The sequence below is a fragment of the Ixodes scapularis genome, unplaced genomic scaffold, assembly GCF_016920785.2.
Source record: "Ixodes scapularis isolate PalLabHiFi unplaced genomic scaffold, ASM1692078v2 PGA_scaffold6__148_contigs__length_123643588, whole genome shotgun sequence".
Taxonomy (NCBI): domain Eukaryota; kingdom Metazoa; phylum Arthropoda; class Arachnida; order Ixodida; family Ixodidae; genus Ixodes; species Ixodes scapularis.
The window spans coordinates 16,975,798-17,001,321 of NW_024609881.1; the positions used below are offsets into that span (position 1 = coordinate 16,975,798).

The window sequence follows — 25,524 nt, forward strand, 5'->3', positions numbered from 1 at the left end:
AAAGGTCCCTGCTCGGCGCCGGAGAAATCGCAGGGAAGCGGCCCGCCAGCGCTCACAGCCGTTCCAATGGAGGAATCGCAGCCGAGACGGGATGGAGCCGCACCCAAGGACACAGCCAGGGCGACGCGAAGTAGCGTCCGGAATCCAACTAAAACCGAGCTGGGATCGCTCCCGCCCCGGGAGATGAACGTGTCGTCGCTTGACGCGGTTCCCCTCCACAAGAAGGATTAGGTCCCCTCCCGGTCGGTAAGAGGATCTATTATTCCTCCTCGTCCCTTCAGAATCTGCTTGGCCCGCTTAGTTGTCCTCATCTCACCAAATAAGCCCTCGTCACCAAGTTTCTTAAAATAGCAACTTTTAATTGTGTCAGCGTCACTGCAAGAAAGCGCAAAACGTTTGTAATGGACCTTCTGAATGAAGAGAAGGCCGATATAATTTTTTTACGAGAAACCAAGATCTGTTCGCCAGAAAAGGCCAAGAGCTTCGTGCAATTTTTCGGAAATGTTTTTTGGTGTGTACACACATTAACGGCGAACCGCGCCGGAGGTTGTGCCATTCTGATAAGGAAAACCTCGGGCATCAGAATGGTTGAGCCGGCCCTTTGCGCAGACGGCCGGTTCGCGTTGGCCGACTGCGTCATCGGAAACGAACTAATTCGACTTATCACTGTCTATGCACCGACCACCGCGACCGAGCGGAGAGTTTTTTTCACGGAGCTTCGTGCCCACCTCGAGACCCCTGCGGCGCTCATCGTCGGCGGCGACTTCAACTGCGTGCTTAATGCGCGGGACAGAGTGCGCGGATCAACAGCCCCCAGAGCCGATGCGGGCGCCAACAGGCTTCGCGATGCCGTGCGTGATTTCGACATCGTGGACGTCACCGAGGTGCTGGAGGTTTTCGCCACGCTTCACCCGATGGCAAGGACCCTCCCAGGCCAGTCTGGATCGAGTGTACGTCACGAGCGAACTCGGCGATCGGATCCAATCTTACGACGCGAAACTTGTGCCTTTCTCTGACCACGGCTTCGTCGCCACCGTGCTCCGATCCGGAGGGCCCGGGCCCAGGCGGGCATGACGAGACACCACGTGGAAAATTAACGCCAGCGTCTTGGAGGAGGAGGAGCTTGTGAGGGAAACGAGGCACGCACCGGAGGGGCTTGCCGAGTGTGGCGTGGATGCGGTTTCCTGGGAACAGTTTAAGGAGCAGCTCCAAGAGTCCGCCTCCGCATTCGGCCGTCGGAGGGCTGCCGAGGCACGCAAGGTACGAGACCACCTCACTAGGACCCTGAAGATTCTTCTAGAAGAAGAAGAACAAGACCCCGGGGCCTTTCGGGAGGATATAAAAAACTGCAAGGATGAGCTGCTCGGACTTCTGGAGGAACGCTATAAAGGGGCGCAGGTGAGAAGCAGGGTGGAAGCACTCGAGGGAGAGATACAGCCATCCAAGATTTTCCGCACGCACGAGAGACGGAGAGTGAAGGAAAACGTCCTGAGGGAGGTGCGTGGCGAGGGTGGCGTCGCTACCTCGCAAGAAGAGATCGCCGCCATGTTTGAGGAGGCCTACGGGAAGCTTTTCCGGGAGGAGGAGCTGGACGAGGACGCCTTCGTGTCTGTCCTACGTGGATCGCCCACCGTGCCTGACGAGACCACTGACGTTATGAACTGCCCCATTAGGCCATCCGAAGTGCAGCAGGCCATTAAAAAGCTTTCCCGTAACAAGGCGCCCGGCCCGGACGGCATTGGAGCAGAGTTTTATAAAATGTTTTCGGACGCGCTTAGCCCCATCCTCGCCGAGGTGTTTAAGCTTTCCGTCATTGACCTCCGTCAATGAGGGGAAGCTTTACGGTGTTGATTCCCAAGAAAACCGCTGAGACGACTGACTTCCGACCAATTAGCTTACTCTGTTGCGACTACAAAATTCTGGCGAAAATCCTGGCGAGACGACTGGATATCGGGCTCAGAAAGATCATAGGGCCCCATCAGAGTTAGGGATCCGCGGCCGCTCGATCGCGCGAAACCTTCACGTCATGCGCACCGTTTGCGAAGCGACCGCGGAGGGACACCAGCCTCTCGCTGTGATGCAGCTCGACCTCCGCCAGGCGTTCGACAGGGTATCCCACAAGTTTCTCCTGGCGGCGCTGGATCACTTCGGCGTGGGAGAGAGGCTGCGAGAGTGGATAGCCTTGTGCTATCGCGAAATCGGCACGCGGCTGCTCATCAACGGAGTCAAGGGAGCGCGCATCCCTATAGGAAGATCGGTCCGGCAGGGGTGCCCCCTTTCGCCAATCCTTTTCACCTTGCAACTTGAACCACTATGCCGCGCCATCAGTGAAGACCAGAGCATCAGGAAACTGCAACTGGGAGACGGCAAGGACGTTAGCGTCTTGGCTTTCGCAGGCGACGTGGCCTTCATCTGCTCGTCAAAGAAACAAGTGGAGGCCGTCCTGCAGCACGTGGACGTCTACACCGCCGCATCGGGCGCGGAGATTAACCCAGAGAAGTCGATGAGCGCTTGACTTGGGTGTTGGGCCACAACTCCCCCAAGATTCGCAGCGATAGGCTGGAGCACCTCGATCGGAAACAACCTTGGCGCCCCTATCGACCCGGGGCAATCGTCGACGGCAGTGTGGAAAAGGGCCGCCAACACCATGGTTGCGAAGCTATCGCCGTGGCAGCCCAGATATATATCCGTCTTCAACCGCGTCCAGGTCTGCAACACCGTGACTTACCCGGCCGTGTTCTACAAGGCTCAGGCCGTCTGCTGCCCGGGAGTGTCGGCCAAGAAGTTCCACAGAAGCTGGGCCACTTTCGTTTGGAGGTCGCCATGGGAGCGGACGCGACGCGACAACCTCTTCCTACACCAGGAAAGCGGGGGCCTCGGCCTAGTTAACATCGTCATCAAGCTTAACGTGCAGCGTGTCCTTCTATTCCGGGACGCAAAGGAGCCCACGCTCCTGAGCGCGCTGCACCACCTCGGTTTCCCTTACCTGGGGAGGTGGATGGTAAGCGCGAGTGATCGTACGGTGAAAGCGGCGGCATTGCGCTTTTACAGCGAAATCGCAGAGGCCATACAGTTCTTCTTGGCCCTGTTTTCTTGGGATTACTTAACAACCGTCACTAAGAGGAAACTATACTGGGACACGGTTGCAGCGACTTTTCCGCCACCTCTGTGCAGGCCGCCACGAGTTCCCGACGGAGCGGCGCGTCTCTTCAGATTCGTGCGGCGCCTCCCCGCTCCCACGGCGACAAAGGACTTCTTCGTCCGTACGCACATGGAGGTGCTCCCCGTCAAGTCGTGGCAGCATGGGAAGGGAGTCTTCGTGCCCTGGTTTCTCAACTGCGACCTCTGCGGGAACACCGAGACCATCCAGCACGTCCTTGTCGAGTGCTCGAACGCCTACTTGTTCTGGGACGAGATGAGGACGTGCTTCCGCCTTGGGTCGGCCTTTGACGTTGAGTGGGGTACTTTCAAGTACCTCCTTCTCAGTGACGGAGAAGAAACGGAGGTGACGAGCGTGTTGGTGTTGCTGGGGCTACACGCCATCTGGCAGTCGCGCACAGCAATGGTGCAGTGCCACTTGGATGCGCGTCCAACCTGGGACTACTTGCTGGCTAAACTGGACTGGGTGGTGTCGGTGACCGGCAGGGGGGCAACGGGAGGGGCGGACGAGTGGCAGGGCCTGAGGAGACAGCTCGAGTCCAGAGGTTATAGCCCGGGGCGCCGGTTTCTAGGTGGCCGCTGGCTGTCGGCTGCCCTCTGACGGGCAGGGTTCGGTTATCGCGTGAGGGGGGTGGCGCGCGTGCGAGGCCCCTTTTCTCTTCTCTTCTTTTTTCTCCTTCTGTTTGTAATTTGTTTTCTTCCTTTTTTTCATCTGTAATATTTGCTGAGGGTGGCGCGCGTCGTGTGTGTGGGGGCACGTAGGAGCACGCGAGTAGAGCGGCGTGAGCAGCCGGAGGCGCTGTGAGGACTCGGGAGTTCCCATGGTACCAGAAAACAGACCACGTGCGTCCTTCGTCAGGTACCGCCTGAGCAGGCGTTCAAACGGATGGAACTTTCCAGCTGGCGTTCCTCCTCAGACAGCGGTGAACAGTGTGCTAAAGGGCTGAGTGTAAAATTGAGTGTAAAATATTGCTTTGCATATTAATTGTAAATAAAGTTCTTGTTAAAAAAAAAAAAAGAAGATGGCATATCATAGGTCTCTGATTTATACGCAAGTGGTCGCGGGTTCGATCCGCGGTGGTCCTACTTTTTTTTTCTTTTTTTTTTCTCGAACGTTTTGTTTTATCGAGGCATTTGGCGATATTTATGAGTGCGTATAGCTTTACTCTTATATAAATGCTGCCCTTGTTGATGAAATTCCCTTGGCAGTGGCTGTCAGACGTCATCTGATGAACCATCAGATGACGTCTGATGGTCCATCACGTTCCACCAAGGCTGCTGACTGGCATTCAGTGTCCCAAATTACGTATCTTGACGGAATTTTCAATAGGGAGCTGCTGGGGAACGAGACGAATGGGACGGCCGGAGAAGCCTTCGCGCGCGCGCTTCGGGATCTCGGAGGCCATGCTCCGACGAACGGCAAGCGTATAAAGGTCCCGGATGTACATGGCGGCACGGCGGTCGTATACCGGCTCGAGGATCCGACCGGCTCCGAGCGTTCCGAAGGCTTTCGGCGCGGACTTGGCTGGCGATTTGGCCATTTGGCGATATGGCAGCGCGAAGTGGCTCCCGTTCTGAACTCATCTTTACACCATGTTTGCTGTCGTTTATGGCCAATGAAGTGTTATGCCGAATTAGTCTTTAATCGCGCATCGAATGCAATGCGAGCCGCCCTGGCCGCCCGCTTCATACAGCCTATCCAACACGTGCTTTAGTGGCGCCCTCTCGAGCCGTCAGCACGGAGTGTGGCAGCCGTGAGCGCTCGATGAGCTCACTACTCCTCGTCTAGTTCACGGCCACTCAAGCCAGGACCTACGACGTCATGAAGGAGGTAATTTTTTGCTTGTTTTTGTAATTCTAATTTGCTTGCAACTTTTAAAACAAAGCGAAATTTGAGAAAAGAAAAGGTTCTTTAAGTTACTACGTTCAGTGCGCTCAGGTTTGGTGCAAATTAAAAAAAACAGTCAAAGAGTTGTTGCAGGGCCCCTTTAAGTGAGCTACCGTGGCCTAGATTCAGCTCCGACGACATCGCTTTTGTATTAATTGTGACTTATTTTATTCTCCCAAGTTTTTTCTGCTTCCTACTGGCGTCTCTTATTTCTTCGAGTTTCCCACCAGCCTCCTAAAGGAGGCACCTCATCCGAGGAATAATGATACTAAAGGCAACTCAAGACATCCTGCAGAATTTGATGTCGCCCGATAATGCGTGCTGTACCGGATATAACAAAGGAGGCTTTTCCGCGAAACATGGAAGTTTCTTAAAGCACAATGAGCAATAACAAAAGACAACAGATTTGGGACAATGAATATTCCGAACAAGGCCAAGATCAATGTGCAGGAGCAGCCCTGTTTCCGTTGCTATCCGAGCTTGCCATCGCGCTCCAGACACTGCCCATGTCGAATGCCGCCGTGGAGAGAGTATTCAGTCACGTGTCCCTCACAAAGTCAGGCCTAAGGAAGAATGTGTCCCTTCCAACTCTTCAAAGCGTCCTCTATGTAAAGTTTGCTTTTCTTGGGAAGAACGAGTTCCGTAAGGACATCAACCCTACTGAAGAAGTTTTTGCTCGTTGTAGCACGGAAATCATGTATGAGGCGGGTAAGCCGGGCGCGAGCGAGTGCTTCATAACTATGTGACTGCAAAACGCGTGTGGAAAATGGTTGTACTTTTGTGTTTGAAATAAAACGTTCAATACATTTCAAGATGTCGTAGATCTTGCAAGCTGCTCCTAAATCCTAAATATGCAGACGCAATGCCTTCGAATAGAGCTCGCACATTCGAGCGCACAAGTTTTTGGGCTCTGCAGAATATGGCTACTTTTGGGCTACATAAATTTCTTGTATTTGGCTACTTTTGGGCTGGCGTTTGGCGGTTTCATCTAGAAACTACCTGGCAACCCTGCTCGCAGCGGCACTCGATGTGTTTCTTAGCTCTTCGGACAGCGAGGACGACGAGTTTTTTACCATCGCCGCGATTACCGGTGATTGCTGCGGTGGCAAGGAGCGCCCGAAAGTCATGAACTTCGTGGAGAGCGTCGTGCACTCTTAGAAAAAAGGGTCAGTATAGTCCTCCCTAAAGGGAGGAACGCTCTTGACACATATGTTCCTTCAGAAAGGGAGAAACTTTCGTCCCTTAAGCAGGGGAGGAAAAGTTCCTCCGTCGACTGCATCTCATTATGGCGGCCACGAATCGAGCAAATCGAGCTCGGTAAGGCTTAACGAGAACACTAAGTCTATTGCACGAAGGGCACGAAGCGAGAGGAGCAGGAAATAAAAACGTAGCACGAGCTTTCCGCGAACTGTATTTATTTCCGAAGTTTCTTTACCCCTGCAGGTAAAGAAACTTGCGTTTCGAAAGCATGCAGTCACTCAGTCTTCTCATCGTCAGCACTGCGATGTTCAACGGAGACAACCGGCACTCAGTTCGCGCACTTCATGTCCTACCTTTGCAATTCCTCGAGCCACAATTCCTTCGTCAACCGTTGCGTCAACCGCACATCACGGAGGAGTGAAAATCATTCGCCCGCAAAACCAAAAGCCGCTCTCAAAAAAAGGCAAATCCGAAGCAACCTCTTGGCTTATCTCAGCGCGGTAACACGAAATTATGGCGTAGCCGCGTAGCGTAAAAGGATGTTAAATCGCTTGCCACCAGATGGCAGGGTCAAGCAGAGTAATCGCACGTAGCTAGGCTAGGTGGCGCTTGGTACCGCCCAATTCATGTTTTACAAAAAAATATTTTTATTTCTTTACGCCACAATTGCGTTTCCTTTTCTTCGAATCGAAGAACACATGTAGACACGTTGCGCACACTACAAACATCAAGTCAACATATATTGAACACATACACAGGCATCGCCATAGCACATACAAACATCAATACAACAGCACACTACCCCGATCACTACTATCGAGCGCTGCGTTTCCGTCTTCTATAGTGGTCGTTTTGAACGTTAGGAATTTTTCGGTGACTCCCTAAGCAAAAAAAAATATTCCGAACATGTTCATTTTTTTCCAGCAATGTCATACATCTGAGGCTATTTTTAATGGCTCAGGGGATGAATCTCTTATTAAAAAGAAGACGCTCGATCATGCCATAATTATTTGAAAGCCAATAAATCGAGCCGCTCCAATGTGATTCCAAGCCATGAGTTTGTTTTCCCGCATGGCCCTTCGTAGCCAGTATTTATATTGTAGTGTTCGTTTTTCTATTTGTGCTGTTCGCGCAAAGCTGCAATTGCCGTCTTGAATTAATCTCTTTAGAGCGGATATCCACTCAGCTGGAAGTGATGCTTCACGGGCACAGAAATCGCTTTTCGATCAACTTGAATGCAGTCAAAGCCGCGACTTGCGACAACTGTTAAGTGTACCGAGCTGCGCCGTTGCGAGCTCGAAAACTTCTAGCGCTCATCCCAGCGCGCCACTTAGAGGGCAGTTTCTACAGGAACCGTAATATATTTAAACACTAAAATAAAGGATAGCGTTTTTTTCTTTTTTTTTTTTTGATTTTGCCTGTCTTTTTTTTTATGCTAAACTTCCATTATAAATATACGTACTTTCCGTCATACTTTCGTAGTGTTGTCTTTTCCCCAAAGCGCAATCGCTCTCGGGGACCGACAGTCACATTGGCCACTGTACGATAGGAGCTTACCGTTCAGACCAGCGTTCCAACATGACTATCCACACGTCGATCGACTGCACCTAATCCCTCAAGTGGTTTTAAACTCTTTAATGTAAAGCGGAATGTCATCCTGCGACACCCCGGCCCCTCCGATAACGGCCCGACCAGCGGCATCAATGCCCGACAGTTTACGTCATCTCATCTTGTTGTTACACCACTGATACGCGAACACACGGTCACATCGGCGATAATTCCACTCTTCTGTTGACAACCCACAACACTGCCATCACGATGTCGCTGACACGAAGAAATACAGAACCACGTTGACGATGTTGCTGACACGCAGAAGAATCACGTTGAACGCCGGTTGGCACTCGGCACGGGACAACGGAACCGAACTCAGCACGGAAGGCACCCAGGCAGCCGGCAGGAAAACCTGCCTTCCTTGGACGCAGTTCCCGCGATTTCCATAACGTCGAAAACGTCGACACAGTTCCTCGTGGTTTCGCTGCTGTAGTTCCGCGTGCGTCCCGCAAATTGGAGACGGCCGTCTTACCCAGTGTATGTAGCGCTGCTGGCACTGCTCCGGAACTTCGCTGTTTCTAGCGGCTTCGTTAGCTCGTTTGATAAAACTAGTGGTAAAAACGTCAATGCAACCGAAATGTTCTGCACGTTTGCACTAGAAGACGGAATTACAGGCGGCCTTCGCTGCCGCTGAAGCTCAATCAACTCAACATTAATTTGTTAAACAACGTGCGCGATGTGCTCGAAAAACGAAACCGAAAGAAGATGGGTCGGGAGGGCGAAAGCTTTCTCCGGTCTGCCTGGAGGAGGAAAACGTCTCGGAGAGTAATAAGGACTTTAATTTTCCTTTCATCGGTCTGGGTTTGTTTATGTGTGTTTTGGTAAACAAAAATTAAAAAAAAAAACTTTACAAAAAACAAAAAAAAGAGACGACTTCTCTGGGGATCGAACCGTTGACCACTTGGTCAGTAGCGCGACGTTCTACCCCTGCGCCAACTGAACAAGGAGGAACTCGCCTTCCTCCTTTCATCTGAACTGCCGTTCCTCCCTTCTCTGGGCAACTTGTCCGCAACAAGGAGGAACAGTCGCTTTTGCTACCTTTCTCCTCCCTTTTTTCTTAGAGTGTGAGGCGCTTCGATAACACCGAGGTACGGCTATTATGTGGTAGGACTCTTTCTTGAACCAGTAATAATGGGCAATATATATATATATATATATATATATATATATATATATATATATATATATATATATATATATATTTCTTTTTTTCAGTTCCGGAAGCATTTCCGGGTAGCCCGGAACGTGTGCTACAAAGTGATAGCTAACTATGAGAAGTCGGAGTTCTATCCTCGTGGCCATCGTCCCTACCCCCGGAAGACCGCTGAAAAACATGTACTTTCCTTCCTCTGGTGAGTACTATAGGTCTAAAGATTGCTCTCAATCTGAGCTTTGGATATGACAGGCAAAGTCAATTTTTTCAGGTTTGCTGAAAACAAATTAAGTGAGCGAGCCGTCGCAGTAATATTTGGCATGGCAGAAAGCACTCTTCATGACATCGTCGGGCGGGTGGCAAGCTTCTTGGAAAGCATTAGTACCGACGTCATTCATTTTCCCATATCTGCACAAGCTAAGGCTGCAACTAGTACGAAATTAAAAAAAAGGTAAAGTTACAGTTTTGCACCTGCTTGAAAAAAGTACTGATCACCAATTAACTTCAGATTTCAGGCTTCCCTCGTGTTTTAGGCTTTGTGGATAGCACCTATCCCAGGTAGCACCAAAACATTATAATAAAGTTATTTTTTTGTTTGGCCCAAACGTTTGAAAAATGTCCTTAATGTTATTTAATTTAATGTTTTCACACGTTTATGTGTACGTTAAATTAATGTTTTCCCAACAGGAAACGTTCCTACAGCATAAATTTAATGTTTGCAAAACATTAAACTAACATTGAAGGAAACATTATATTAACCTTCGAGAAACACTTTTACAACCGGTATGCAACGTTTGTAAAACATTAAATTCACATCAAAGAAAATGGTACTGCTACACTAGCAGAATATCCACCAAATGTTAGAAAGAAATTTTCAGTTGATGAAGACAAAAATATTGTAAATCAGACGCAACCGCTACCCATGCATTTACGCCTCTGCTGTGAACAAGGCAAACTGCATGGGTAGCAATTGCGTCTGATCACAATACTTTTGTCTTCGTCAACTGAAAAGTTCTTTCTAACATTTGGTGGATATTCTGCTAGTGTAGCAGTACCATTTTCTTTGATGTGAACCGTAGGTAGTCAAAGCTGAAAGAAAGGTGTTGGAAAGGAACCTCCTTGAAACCCAACCACAGGCAGTGTTTCGCTACAGACATGGCTTTTCCAGGAACTGAAAAAGCTAAGACTTGCAGCAAAATATTGCATCCTGGGTCTTCGAGGAGGTCCTTTTTCGCATACATAGCAATGTTTTCCAGAAGATGAACCACCAGACTCCAGTGCACTATATACGTAACTGCAGGGAATTGACTGTATGCACCTTTTCAAGAAGCTTGATCGTAGCATGTCCGTTAACTGAAGAAAAGAATGTTTGTGAAAGGCACAATACTGCACACTATTAACAACAACGCTAGAATTCACGACCATTACCGAGCTTCTTTTCATCACAGCTGATAGTGAGACGAAATTAAATGCAATTTACTACCCTTGCAAAGATGAAATCAGTCAGGTACATGTACTAAAAGAGATTTATTGTGGTTTCAAATTAAACCAAAAGAAGCGTATACATACGAGCAAGGATGCTGCTAGACTCAGCTGTTAAAATGACTCGCCAATAATTTAAAACAAGTCTGTATGTATACTACAGCAACAAGCTTAAAACTGACGAAGTGGTGACTGGAGCAGGTGATTAGAAATGAACAAACAAGAGTACATATTGTGACGGCTTGAAGCTGAGCCATACCTACTTGCCACAATACCTTTATTGGAAGGCATGCCTTGCTTTAACTTTGGAGAAAATTTGCATCATAGTTGCCCTTGCGCTGGCCATCTATAGATGCCCCTCCATGCTTGCGCTTATAGTTGTTCTTCATTTGAAGAGTTCTTTGGTATCTTCATGGTGCATGTAAGCGCAGCTTGAAATAAAGAGCAGAAGAGGATTTGAAATCAATACACAATCACAACAAATTGTATGTGACATACATGGTTAAAGTGAGAGAGCAACGTGCTTACCAACTAGCCCAGCTCCCCAGCTTTCTACTGTAAATGGCATATAAAACAAACCTTTCATAAATTGAACCAAAGTAAAAATTTGCATTGATTTGAATACCCCATACAACAAGCGCTTGAGAAATAAAACTAGCAAACTAGAATTGCACAACTATTCAGTGATATTAAGCACATTAAACTGAGCCAGATCTTTCTTCGTGTATACAGTAGGCTCGCGATAATTCAAACTCGGATATTTAATACTTCTCGTTAAGTCAAACAATTTTCAAAACTTGGGTTGTCCCGCTACTTTTTCAATGTATTCATAAGCCTCTTCACTCGAACAGCGTTTTCGTGTAAATCATACTTTTTGTTCTCGCGGCATCGTTGAGGGCACTTCTTTCCAAGCACTGGTGCACTGCGGAGAAGCATTACCCGTGGAGCTTGCTCCCGTTGGTGTTGCTTTTCCGCAGTGCACCAAGGGTCGGCAAAAGGCATGCTCAACAGGGCTAAAGCACAGCAGAGCCATATATAGGCCGTTTTACTGAAAGAGGGCGAGGGAGAAAAGGGTAAAGGGCTTCCGGCGCTTTCCTTCTTGCTGGAGCGTTAAAAAGAGTGAAAGTCCCGGATGAGAGGCTTTGCCGGTGTTGGGTGTAGGCATTGCCCGAACTTCGTTCGCGTTTTCTTTTCTGTTCTGAACTTCCAAACTTAATTGGAAGCACGGGCTTGGATGGCGACAGTCCCCCGGTCATCGGGACCCCGTTGCTCAGTTATAATGTGCACGAATAATGACAGAAAGTGTAGAGTACTGTTTGAGGACCCATGTAGCTTGTACGGAATCCGGCATGGGTAGCGCGGCTGCAATAGCTTTAAGCTCCATCGCTTTCCACATGACCCCAGTTTCCGGCGGCAGTGGCTTGCATCCCTAAATGGAAAATACTTTTCCCCAACGCCAGCCATCGTCTCGACTGTGCTCGGAACATTTTGTGAATGGAGCGCGCACCGCACTTTACGCTGTATTGTCGATGAACATGGGGTACGCTCGCAAGGTGCTTGCAAGTGTTCTCCTGATAATGGCTTTATAAGCTTGTAACTTTTGGGAACTGAAATTATTTTAATATCAATACTTTTAAGTGGTGACAATTACTCGATTTTATTATCTACAGCACTTGGTTGAAGGCTGAATTCCGCCGACGGAAGTGGCTGGAAATTGTCGAAAAGTTAGTTTGATCGCTTTGCCTGAATCGCGACCTCCTGCGCGAAACCAGAGAGCCGTGAACCTATGCTGACCGTCACAATGCGACTAGATTCTTTTTATTTTCAAAATTAGTACATAATGTAGCTGGAAAGAAACCTTAAATTTCTGTTGCTGAAAGTTGAAACATGCTCATGGATCGATGTTTATAAACATTGAAACATGTTCATGCATCAGTGTTTATAAACGTCTCATTAGAGGATTCCGTGCTGACGAGTGTGTCTTTTGTCGAGAACTGAAAAGAGCAAAGTAGAGATGGGCCGATTGCCGGAGCGAGTCGATCAGTGATTCAACTATTCAAAATCGATGTACGAGCATGTTTTAACTTTCAGCAACAGAAATTGAAGTTTTTTTTCCATCTACATTATGTACTAATTTTGAAAATAAGAGGAATCTAGTCGCATTGTGACAGTCCACAGAGGTTCACAGCTGTCTGGTATTGCGTAGGAGATTGGGATTTAGGAAAATCGATAGAACCTAGCTTTTAAACAATTTCCAGCCACACCCGGCTTCGGAAATCAGCCTTCAACTAAGTGTTGTAGCTCATAAAATTGAGTCATTGTCAACACTTCAAAATACCAATATTAAGATAAATACAGTTACAAAAATTTCCCAGCTGAAACAGCAATCATCACAAGAAACTGCACGCACCTTGCAAGCGTACCCCATGTTCACTGACAGTACAGCGTTAAGTTTGGTGCGCGGTCCATTCACAAAATGTTCCGAGCACAGTTGAGAGGATGGCGTTGGGCAAGTCTTTTTGGTTTACGGACGCAACCCATTGCCGCCGGAGATCGGGGTCATGTGGAAACAAGTACACTCACCTTGCCGGATCCCATGGAAGCTACATAGGTCCTCAGACAGTTTTCAACGCGTTTTGTGTTTCTTTTGTCACGACTCAATGCGCGTTTTTGTTTTTTTTCTTCCAACCTTAACAATGAAGTTTTTTTCTTCCAACCTTAACAATGGCGCAACATATACAGGATTTTGTATAAAAAGTCAGTGCCCCCCAGTAGAAAAAGAACTATTTTTACTCTTCGCAAGCAACGTAATCAATAGACTCTACTTCTAAAGGCGCGCGCCACGCAATGTTTTGAGTAGTTTCCGAGGAAGAAATTCAAATTTGAATCCAACCTCCCACAGTGGAAGCGAACACGAGCGCCAGCACGCTAACGGGTACCTTTAGCGGTCATGGGTTCCGCAATACACACCGCCTAGCTGTGTGGAAAAAAGCCGCCACCCGATTTGCAGAAGAGTAAAGCTATACGCACTCCGGAGTGCACTTCGGACGGAAATGGCTATACTCTCTCCGCTAAACTCGTATAAAACAAATGATTACAGCGAGTTTTCTGAGCAATTGCACTATGTCAATGTCAACAATAAAAAAAAAAAAAAAAAAAAAAAAAAAAAAAGATAGCATAGAATAGGGGTTAAGGTGTCCGCTTCATACGTAAGTGGGCGCAGGTTCGATCCGCGGTGGGCCTACTTTTTGTTTTATTTTTTTCTCGAACATTTTGTTTTGTCGAGGCATTTGGCGATATTTACGACATTTCTTTTTTGCGATGAACACTAAAAAAACCGAATGCTGTCGACGAAACTTCGCAGAACTAAATGGTATGGGACTCCCTTTCCGGAGGTGCGATCGGAGACAGCGGGGCTTCGGTTGCCGGCTGGACGCCGCGAAGCGGCGTGTACTGGTTACGTTTTGTAATTAGCAGCCGCAGACTGTCGCCGCGAAGCGGCGGGAACGCAGGCGGGCGGCTGTGTTAACGAGCTCCCCAGTAATACACGCGTCGTTGGAAAAGGGTGGCTCGAGCGGCATGAGCTCTCTGCGGAGTGCGTATAGCCATTTCCGTCCGAAATGCGCTCCGGAGTGCTCATAGCTTTTACTCTTTGGGAGTAATGAAGCCTTGTCCACCGATCTACGAGATAAAGCTCCCTGATACACTCACCAAGTGCCCGCCTGCCTCCGGTGGGACCTTTGCCTCTGGGTGAGTTCCAACAATCTGACTGCTCGCTCAGTGACAGGTCAGTTCCGGGACTTCCTTGGCAAAAGCTCGGAGGTCATCCAATGCGGAAAGCACGTGTGCCACGAGGAACCGCACACGTTCGCTTTCACGCCGACTGCACACAAGAATAAGGTCATAAACGCTCCGAACAGAAAGGACTGAAAAAGTAAAACGAATGGGCGAGCACTCACCAAGTAGACTCAAATCCATAGCTGGTTCCATGGGCACGCCGGCACTTAGGACACTTCCTTTTTCCAAGGACGTGCTTCAATGTTTTTTCCGAAAGTCTGAAAACGCCCGCTCGCTTCGTTTTTGTATTTTGATACGAAAGCGATGGAGATGCGGCGTTAGTCGTTGCTCGTTAGTTCCGACCAGTTTCGACCAAGCTCATTTTACGCAACGTGAATGTGCTTGTTTTAGTCGACTGAAATCCAAACTTTCAGACACAAAAATTTGTTTCAACATTTATATAATTATTTGTAATATACCAGGTTGTAGTGCTTTGTGTACTAAACTGAAGCTTGGCCATCTTGACTTCGTTTGATTTCACCATGGCGGCGACCACCGTTATTTATTTAAAAGGTTAAAAAGCGCAACACAACAAGGACAATGAAGACACGAAGACGACAGGACGGGCGCTAACTCACAACTGATTTTATTAGAAACAACACTGTCACTTTTATACACAAGATCGTATGCCAAACCCACACTGCAACCAATCACCGCTCTCACAAGCAACTATCTAGAAACATTACTTCTTTCTGAAGCAAAAAGAGAGAGGGCGCGCTAACGCATTTGTCATCTTTCTTTTTGATATAAAACGCCTCTATAATCTCTCTCTCGGTCTTATCTTTTGATTTCTTTAAAAATTTTGTTTCAGCCAAAAGAGGCTTACAGTCAGCACATCGCCTGCAGTGGTCTGCCAGGTGTCCCCCCGCGTTGTTCTGCACAGAAAGATTATGCTCGCGTGCCCTATCGTTAAAACAGCGCCCGGTTTGTCCAATATAAACTTTTCCACATCTTAATGGAATCTCATAGACAACATTGGTCACACATTCAGTGTACTGTACAGCGTGCTTTTTTGAACAAAGTGCTTTTTTCTGCCGTGTAAGCATCGGACAGATTTTTGAGAGCTTGCAAGGGGCTGAAAAAACAACATTTACATCGTATCCACTAGCTATCTTTTTAATGTTGTGAGACACTTTATGCCAATAAGGAATCACATGTACACGTCTTTTAACTTTATTTGTCTGGCCGCCCCCTTGTAAGTTAGTTCTTTTTATTTTTTGAAGTAGGCTCTCACAGCAGCTCGAAATTAGGTTAGGTGGGTACCCTACGTTTTTTAGCCTTTTTACTTGCTGAGCAAAACTGATGTCCATCTGATGTTTGCAACTTTTTGCAAGGGCTGCCTGAAGACATGTTAACGCGATTCCTCTCTTGACCAGTTTGGAATGTGCACTTTTGTAAGAAACAAGGCTTTTCTTAGAACGCGGGCTATACCTCCAACAAACATGGTCGTTGGAAAACATGACCATAAGGTCCAAAAACCGAATGCAGTTCAGCACGGGCATTTCCCATGTAAACTTAAGTCCACCTGACGCTTCTTTAAAAGCTTTAACGATCCCCGCAACAACCTCATCCAAACCCAAATTTGTGTCTAAAATTACAAGATAATCGTCAACATATCTAAAGACTTTAACTACATGCAATTCAGGTAGGCATTCCAAAATGCGTCTGTCCAATGACGCTAAAAATATGTTACATAAAACAGGGGCAACCGACGAGCCAATACAAACACCAGATTTCTGTACAAAGAAACGCTCATTGTAATTGACAGCAGTGGACTGGAGGTAAAAGACCAACAGCTCTAAAAAATGTTCGCTACTAACGCCCGCGACACTTTGAAAGTTTACCTCTCCCGACTCGTCTATCTTATCCCGAACAGCTCGGAGTAACCCGTCGTGAGGCACAGAATAATAGAGGTCCTCAACATCTACAGAGAAAGCCGAGAGGGCATTTTTACACCCTCTCTAAACAAGTTCAGCTTCGAGCCATCTACGACGCGACCAGAACTGCTCGCCATGGTTCGACGAGTGGCCGATCGTGCCGGTGAACAGCACAAAGAGCGTGCGATTGGCGATGGTGTGGACTTCCTCAAAGACACTGTGAGTCACCTTCGTAGGACGAAGCCTCCTTTTGAAAAAGTTGTGGGTTTTTTAAAACAAAATGATCTATCCCTAGTCCAGGCTGATAAGGAGGGCGGTTTCGTTGTTTTGCCGAAAGGTTTTTTCCAGGAAAGGGCGTTGACAGCGATTGCTAAGAATTTCAGGGAAATCAAGTTCAATCCGAAGTCGCAAAAAACTCGGGCTCTTAAGATGCTAAAAGTTTTAAATTTGGAAAGTGTGAGGAAAGCAGCCGAAAAAGCGGAAAGTAATTTCTTGGAAGTGTTCTTCACAGGAAAAACGCATAAGCCTGATTGTCCCTTCCGAGCCATTGTGTCTGAGAGGAACACGTGGCAGTTTATGGTTAGCCGTTATCTACAGCGCAGCCTGGCAACCTTGGCTTTGAGGGACCCTTTTCTTGTACGAAACTCGGATGAAGTGATTGACGTGTTTAGAGAGGGGTGTAAAAATGCCCTCTCGGCTTTCTCTGTAGATGTTGAGGACCTCTATTATTCTGTGCCTCACGACGGGTTACTCCGAGCTGTTCGGGATAAGATAGACGAGTCGGGAGAGGTAAACTTTCAAAGTGTCGCGGGCGTTAGTAGCGAACATTTTTTAGAGCTGTTGGTCTTTTACCTCCAGTCCACTGCTGTCAATTACAATGAGCGTTTCTTTGTACAGAAATCTGGTGTTTGTATTGGCTCGTCGGTTGCCCCTGTTTTATGTAACATATTTTTAGCGTCATTGGACAGACGCATTTTGGAATGCCTACCTGAATTGCATGTAGTTAAAGTCTTTAGATATGTTGACGATTATCTTGTAATTTTAGACACAAATTTGGGTTTGGATGAGGTTGTTGCGGGGATCGTTAAAGCTTTTAAAGAAGCGTCAGGTGGACTTAAGTTTACATGGGAAATGCCCGTGCTGAACTGCATTCGGTTTTTGGACCTTATGGTCATGTTTTCCAACGACCATGTTTGTTGGAGGTATAGCCCGCGTTCTAAGAAAAGCCTTGTTTCTTACAAAAGTGCACATTCCAAACTGGTCAAGAGAGGAATCGCGTTAACATGTCTTCAGGCAGCCCTTGCAAAAAGTTGCAAACATCAGATGGACATCAGTTTTGCTCAGCAAGTAAAAAGGCTAAAAAACGTAGGGTACCCACCTAACCTAATTTCGAGCTGCTGTGAGAGCCTACTTCAAAAAATAAAAAGAACTAACTTACAAGGGGGCGGCCAGACAAATAAAGTTAAAAGACGTGTACATGTGATTCCTTATTGGCATAAAGTGTCTCACAACATTAAAAAGATAGCTAGTAGATACGATGTAAATGTTGTTTTTTCAGCCCCTTGCAAGCTCTCAAAAATCTGTCCGATGCTTACACGGCAGAAAAAAGCACTTTGTTCAAAAAAGCACGCTGTACAGTACACTGAATGTGTGACCAATGTTGTCTATGAGATTCCATTAAGATGTGGAAAAGTTTATATTGGACAAACCGGGCGCTGTTTTAACGATAGGGCACGCGAGCATAATCTTTCTGTGCAGAACAACGCGGGGGGACACCTGGCAGACCACTGCAGGCGATGTGCTGACTGTAAGCCTCTTTTGGCTGAAACAAAATTTTTAAAGAAATCAAAAGATAAGACCGAGAGAGAGATTATAGAGGCGTTTTATATCAAAAAGAAAGATGACAAATGCGTTAGCGCGCCCTCTCTCTTTTTGCTTCAGAAAGAAGTAATGTTTCTAGATAGTTGCTTGTGAGAGCGGTGATTGGTTGCAGTGTGGGTTTGGCATACGATCTTGTGTATAAAAGTGACAGTGTTGTTTCTAATAAAATCAGTTGTGAGTTAGCGCCCGTCCTGTCGTCTTCGTGTCTTCATTGTCCTTGTTGTGTTGCGCTTTTTAACCTTTTAAATCAGTATGAACCAACTCGCCCAAACACAAGTTTTAATTTAAGACCACCGTTAATTTGAGTGCCGGCCGTCCTCGACCTACTCGTGCGTTGGTTATCCTGTTATCCACCTCCTGCGATCCGTATCAGCCACAAGCATGCTGTCTGGATATTAATTGGCCCACCGAAAAGAATCTTCAGTCTTCTTGGAAGAAAGGACCCACTAGGGTTGCTTGGAACTCGTCGGCACCCACGAGCCAAGTCAGTGAGCCACACGTCGTTTGCTTGGTTCCTTTACGCTTCCGGTGACGGATCCCCCAGCCCTGGCCTCAGCCTTGCATGACCTAGCTGGTGAAAAACAATCTACGACAACGCTGCGTCTTTGGAATGCGATTACTGCGATCAGTGGCTCTTCAAACCTCAGTAGCCAACTTCAATGATGAGCTCTTCGATGTGAACGCTCTTACCTTCACAGTGTGCAGACTCTCCGAATGGTCCTTCTACAAGCGACGCTGCGAGACGCGAGCCTTCTGCGTGGTGTCAACTCGCAGTGTGATTCTCAAAATGGGAACTTGGTCTCAAATGAGCTGCTGCATCTTCACTCACTCTCCGAAAGGCATCCCACGTCAGCTCTATCAGTATGTAAAACGAGGATGCAGGATTCGGTTTATGGCGGTCACCTTGTCGATTGATACAGTGGAGCACGCTACTTACGGAAAGGATCGTGCTAAGAACTCTACATTTGTGCTGGTCGTGGTATTTTTACGATTACCCTTTTGGCGACGCCGTAACCTGGAGCTGGAACCTCCCACAAGCTTGGCAAGGTGCTGCTATACTGGCGTGCTGCCCGGCTTCCGTGACCGAGTCCAACAACTTGCCCAGCGAGCCACTGGGGCTCATTAACACTAGAATTAATTAAATGTGTGCATACTAGAAGCCTTCAAGTTGAGTCACTCAGAGTGCAGTGTATACCATGGAACTATCTCCAGTGGCCCAAGTGCTCGACAGTTTGACGGGACGGTGTGCTCAGTCCAGTTGTTCTCAACGTGCTTATTAATCGTAATAATGCCTCCCTCCAAACGACTCCACTGCTGTTACAGATGACCCGATGCTGGTGCTGCTTATCAGGTGACCCCAGAAACCGCGAAGATTTGCGGAACAACATGAACAAGGGCTGCTATAAACAACCAGCTATGTTTCTTCACACAGCATGTCGTCAGTTTTGTTCAAAATGTGCGGAACACTGGGTTTTGTACTTTGTGTGTCCAGTGAAAAAGGCCATAGCACACTTAGGTGCCTCTGATAGCCCTGGGCCCGCCACCCATAGAGTATCGCAGCTCCATATGAGACTCCTATGAGGTTGATCTTATAAGATCAGTTGAAAGTGTTCCGAAAAGGGGGGAAGCTTACGCTATTCGGCAGCCATGCTCGCTCCCGATCACTCACTGCTCTGACATTGGCTAGAATTCTGGCCCTTCACTGGCAGGCCAGAGGTGATCTCAAGTGTGGCCCTTTAGTGGGTCGTCTTATTATGCCTCCTAGTCAACGTTATGGAACTGCAAGGTCACGAGACAGCACTGAAGGGGGTTGTTTGCAAGAATTGTGCAGGTGCCTTTCAACCGTTTCCTACCGTAGAGCAACAGCATTCCTTCTTGGTGTGGTTTTCACTGTTCTGGCAATCCCTTTATGTGCACTCACGCAGAGCCCCCCTGACAATCGTCACAAGCTCGAAAACATCTGTAGACAGGCAACTTGCCACCTTCACTCCCAGTGAAGTAGAGCAGTGCCTATGTGCTTTACTGTGAATTACTAACTTTTACTTAATTTCTATTCAGTGTCCCCCCCCCCCCCCCCCCCTTTAATTTGTTCCTCTTGCAGGGTACTGTAGGTTTCTTGGTACAGTCTTTGGCTTCTTTACTGTAAGGAATTGTTTTTAGCAGGATTAAATGATAAAAGCACTTTTAATGCTTTTATCCTCTACAATGGTACTCTTAGGCACACAACTGTATACTGTTTTATTTAACCTAACAATAAATGGGTTTTATGTCCGTTAACTAAGAAACGGACACAGATTCCGTCAGAATTACAACAAAGTGTTTGTAAAATTACGGAAAGTTTTTACAGTGCAAGGACTCGTCGAGAGGGGGCGGAGTTGCCCTGATTGTGCCGTTTCAGTTCACATGCCAAAGGAACCTCGGACACATAGTTGCATGGATGCCAGCCTTCCCACTGCACCAGCACACCTATGTACATTTCCTACATACAAAGTGCAGTAAATATATCATACATATATCTAATTCAAATTTTTATTCTGGCCGAATGAAACAAATATTATGTTGGCCAATTTTATTTTTTTCCCATTCCTCATGTTATTTAGTCGTAATAAACACCAGATATGCCCAAAATAATTTTTGATCATTTTGAAGGAAAAAAAAAGCATGACAAAAATTTCTTTATAAAAAAAAAAAACTTTTTTTTTTTATTTAAGGAGGCGCATGTTTCTATACCTTCAGATATTTAATCCACCACGTTCGGGCATCTCTGTAGTAAATCGTAGCGTGACGCAGGTCATATAATGAACACCTTAGAAGGGTCAAGCTGGCAAGTTGAGAGACTGACCGTTTATGAAGAGGGGACGAAAGGGCTGTCGTGATACACATCATCGCTTTACTTATCCACAAGCTCCATAGTCGACATAATCACCACCTCTCCCCTCAGACCTTCCTGGTAAAGGGAAGTGAATCTATTCATGTGAAACAAAAAAGTGAAATTAGTACATTCTATTTATGGTCGTCTTTCTTGGGATCACATTTTACATTTAGGTTTCCAAGATTTTCCATTTTTGGAGTTAGCAGCTGCTACAGAAAAGCTTAATCGAAATGCTGCCATCTTTATAAGGCAAAAGACATGAAATCAAAAAGGAGCACAGCATATATTTTGATTTTCCTTGCCATTTTTTGTACCTTCACGCTACATAGTACACTACAAAATGTAGTGTACTACATTTTCTTACAACATTTGCAAAAATGTTACTCTTTTCAAAACGCTATACCAATAAATTGTTACTGTAAGTGGTGTTTCATTGTAAACTTCAAAATAATGTTAGGAGCATAATGTTACTAAAGGTTACTTTAATGTTAGTGCTAATAACATTGCTTTGCAGTTATGTATTGAATGTTGTTATAACATTTTGTACACAACAATATCGTTGTATGTTTAATTTGAACGTTACACTAACATTGAGAACATACTTAAAACGTTGTGTGTTCTATTAGAACGTTGCTGTAACATTTCCACCTAACACAAAACGTTATTTCAACTTACGCAACAAAAAATTAACGTTATTATAATATTTTGTGCTACCTGGGATATATGTGGACACCAGATACCCTGCACATAAAATTCCACCCACTTATACGAACAGACACGATAAGAAGTCCTACAACATGCAAGCGATTTGTGATTCTGATCGAAAGTTCCTTGATGTCTTTCTTGGGCACACGGGGAAAACACACGACGCACATGCATTCAGGCGGTCCTTTGTCTAGGATGACTTGCCACAAATCTGTGAGGGTGACAAGTAGCATATACTAGGAGATGCAGCGTACCCCCTAAGAGAGTATCTCCCAACTCCATTTAGGAACTACGGCAAACTCGTGCCCGACGAGGTGAACTACAACTTAAAGCTGAGCCAGACACGGGTCCCAATAGAAAAGGCCTTTGGGCTACTGAAGGGACGCTTCAGGCAGCTTTTATACCTTGAATCCTGGAATGGCAACGAGGCCGCACAGTTTATTCTTGCGTGTTGCGTCTTGCACAATTTGTGTATCGACGCAGGAGATACAGATATAGATTGGGAAGAAGTAAAAAATGCAAGCAAGGGTCGCAAGCCAGGCCCGGGCGACGCTTGGGCTAAAGAAAACCCCAAGAGGGAGAAGCTACTGAGACAACTGGGTGAAGAAAAGAGAAGAAAAATTGCATGCTACCTCCGCACAGTCCAGTAACTTGTCAACGTTCCCGCGGACCACTACGTTGTAGGAAAGTGTGCGGCACCTGCCAACTTTTTTGTGCACTCTGTTGTAAGGAAATAACATAATAAAGCATTTATGCTTTTGAGCTGATCCTGTGTCCTGCAAAGCAATAGCGTACATAGTTTCTGAGGCTGTACAAAGTACAGCCTCAGAAACGAACTAGAAAAATAACTCCATTAAATTTAATATTTATGAATACAAAAAAACGTAATGAAAGTCTCTGTCCATATAGAAGCACGTCTTGGCTGATAGTCCTTACATTCACACATGTACGATTAGGCATCAAGATGTTTTTCCGGAGCCAGAAGACTGCGCAAAACCTCCAACTTCTCTTTGTGGCGACGTCCCCGCTGCTCTTCTCTGTGCTTGTGTATCTTCCACATCATTTCGCACACAGAGTTCACCTTCTGCTTCTTCGTGGGCGGTGTATCCTTGGCATATTCTGCCTTAGTGCTATCCAAGCTGCGTGAAGTGGCCGAGGATTTAAACTCGACTCGACCAGGTCCTCTAAGAAGCTCCGGTTCCACACTGTCGTCAATGGACTTGATTTTTTGAAATTCCACATCGTAGGGAACAGAAACAGGATTTGCACCTGATGAGGCATTGTGTTTTCTCCGTTCCGTCCGGCGTTTCTTTATAGTTTTAAAACGGTTCTGGCACTGGTCCGCTGTTTTGTGGGAGCCGAGCTCATTAGCAATATCCTCCGAAATGGCTGCCCACGTGGCTCTTTTGTTCCTAAATGTTTTCATGGGCCCCACTCGGCTCAAATAACTTTGATATTTATCAAGAAGCAGCCTGGTTTCTCCTTCACTCCATTCACTTTGGGTTGGAGCACAGTCAGGCAGGATGCAGTCCTTTTCTTGAAAAGAACAGTTACCTGTTGTCTCTTCAGACTCTGGAAGCAAAAAATAAGCTTAGATCAACATATTGAAATATTTAGAACTAATAATAGTAGCTAAAACTTATTTAATGGAATATCAGTTTAAAATTTATTGCAACAGAGAAGCCATTTGCATAATTTAAAGTTACCCATGGTGTATTTTAATTTTAAAAAGGGAGTAGGCAGTCTAGGGACTATGCTGTTTCAGCATAACTTGGCAAACAGTAGGGTCCCAGTGAGCCCATCGGAGTGTTTGAGGGAAGCACATGACAATGTATACCGACAGTGTTCACCGAGTTCTTGACATACTTTGCTCTGTTGCTCCGACTGGCTCACGCGGTTCAAACTTTCTCCCTTTGTCAGCTCATGCTGAAATAGAATATAGGACATCCTGGCAAATCCCAACAAGGACCCTCGGCAACCCACATTGCACTACAAATTATAAGGCTGTGCCAATGTGTATGCTTGTGTTGACTGATACACTTCATGCATCCCGAAGCAGCACAATCGTTTGTCTCTTATGAAGGACGGTCATCACGAGGCTCGTTCAATTTACTTGCACCTCCTGTGCCAGTGCAGAAAGTCTTGGGCAGTGTACTTCCGGACGTATCTTAATGCACATACCGGAAGTACACTGCCCTAGACTTTCTGCACTGGCACAGGAGGTGCAAGTAAATCGAACGAGCGTACTGTAACTATAGTCTGGAGCAAGGGGACGACCTAGACAAGCCCCGACAGAAGAGACGGCGCTTCCTTGATGCCGATGAAGGTTTGGCAGCTCCCAGGTGGAACCTATTGTGAAGAATGATACAAGACTCACTGGTGCTGATGAACAATGCGTCTAAGGTGGTTGCCTTAGAATGTTTAATATGTACCAGTTCAATTGTGACGCCAAGCGGGAAATGAAACAAATACGGAACATACGCAAACAAATGGCACAATCGAAGTAGACACTACTTCGATTGTGCCATTTGTATGCGTATGTTCCGTGAATAAAAATATTATTTACAAATACAACATTGTCCCTCCCTTATACAATAACAGCTAGAAGGAAGAATGTGGCAGGCTAAAATCTCACTAAACACAAATCTTAAAAATCACTTCAAGTGGTTATGTAGCAGCACTGTTCCTTTAATATCCAGCACAAAGTCATTGCTTCCCAAAAGGCAGTTGAAATCCTCATATCGCATTTCAAGACACAATATAACTTTTCCCCCTTCCATAAAAAAACAAAACTATCAGGTCACCAGATAAAGTGTAAACATATAAAAAATACACCGTGTAAATTCACAACCCAAGTTGTAGGTGTTTGTTATGGACATAACCCAGCCCAGGAGGCTCCAGACAGGTTGAGCACTCAAGGGAGCTGCAGCAACTGCTGTACCCTTTTATGGCCTCCATAGTAAACCTGAGACAGGAATAATAAAAAAAGACAGAAAAACAAAGTGCTAAACACAGCTTGTCTCGGTTTTGCTATGGATGTCATTCACCAGCTTGCCTGCGTTGTTTCCCTTTCTTCACCATCCTATGCACTATGTACCGTGTGCAGATTATGATGGGGTACTAGTTGCACTGCCACATCAGTTCATCCTAGGACGCTTTCATGTGCGTTTGCGAAGGGTGATACCACTCTGTGAAGTACCCGATGCCAACAGCTGCATCGTAAGGAATGTGCAAAGAAATAGATGGGAATAAAACGCTGCCACAGCACAGTCAATACTAAAAGCTTATGTGGAACACACTCTTTCGCATGATCGAGAACAAAAAATGAACAAATTAATCGCAACGAAAATGGAATGATGTCACCACACCAGGCGAAGCACACACCCTGGTCCATCCTAACGAAAAAGTGAGTTGATATCCATATAGGAAATGCACATGTCATGTCGTATAACCATTTGGCCTGGACAAGAAAAAGAAAACACTGAACACTGGAGGACTACAAATCAAAAACATTCATCTAAAATAAATATGATAAATAAACTCATAAGGAACAGTTGACGTCTTGTGGCAGGAGAGTACATAGTTCTTGAGAGGTGTGAGAAGTTTACTTTGATGAACTGGCCGGCCTTGCAATGTGGTCGGCTCAGAAGTTGCTGATATACATGCACATTATTATCACCATCACTCACACCTGTGCTGCCTGGAAGAGGAGGCACTGACGAAGGCATGCCTGGACAAGACACGATGAGGACGCTTGTAGTCACCGGTGAAAAAGGCTGGACAGGATCATGAACGTTGGGACCCTCGGACAGCAGAAGCTTGGATCAGGAGCACAGGCAAGCACTGTCACCTGAAATGG

The 25,524-nt window shown here is 46.4% G+C and overlaps 1 pseudogene; it reads left to right on the forward strand.

Moving 5' to 3' along the window:
* Positions 1-2,647: 2,647 nt before the first annotated feature.
* On the forward strand, positions 2,648-23,790 carry LOC121048218 (annotated as a pseudogene).
* Positions 23,791-25,524: the final 1,734 nt, after the last annotated feature.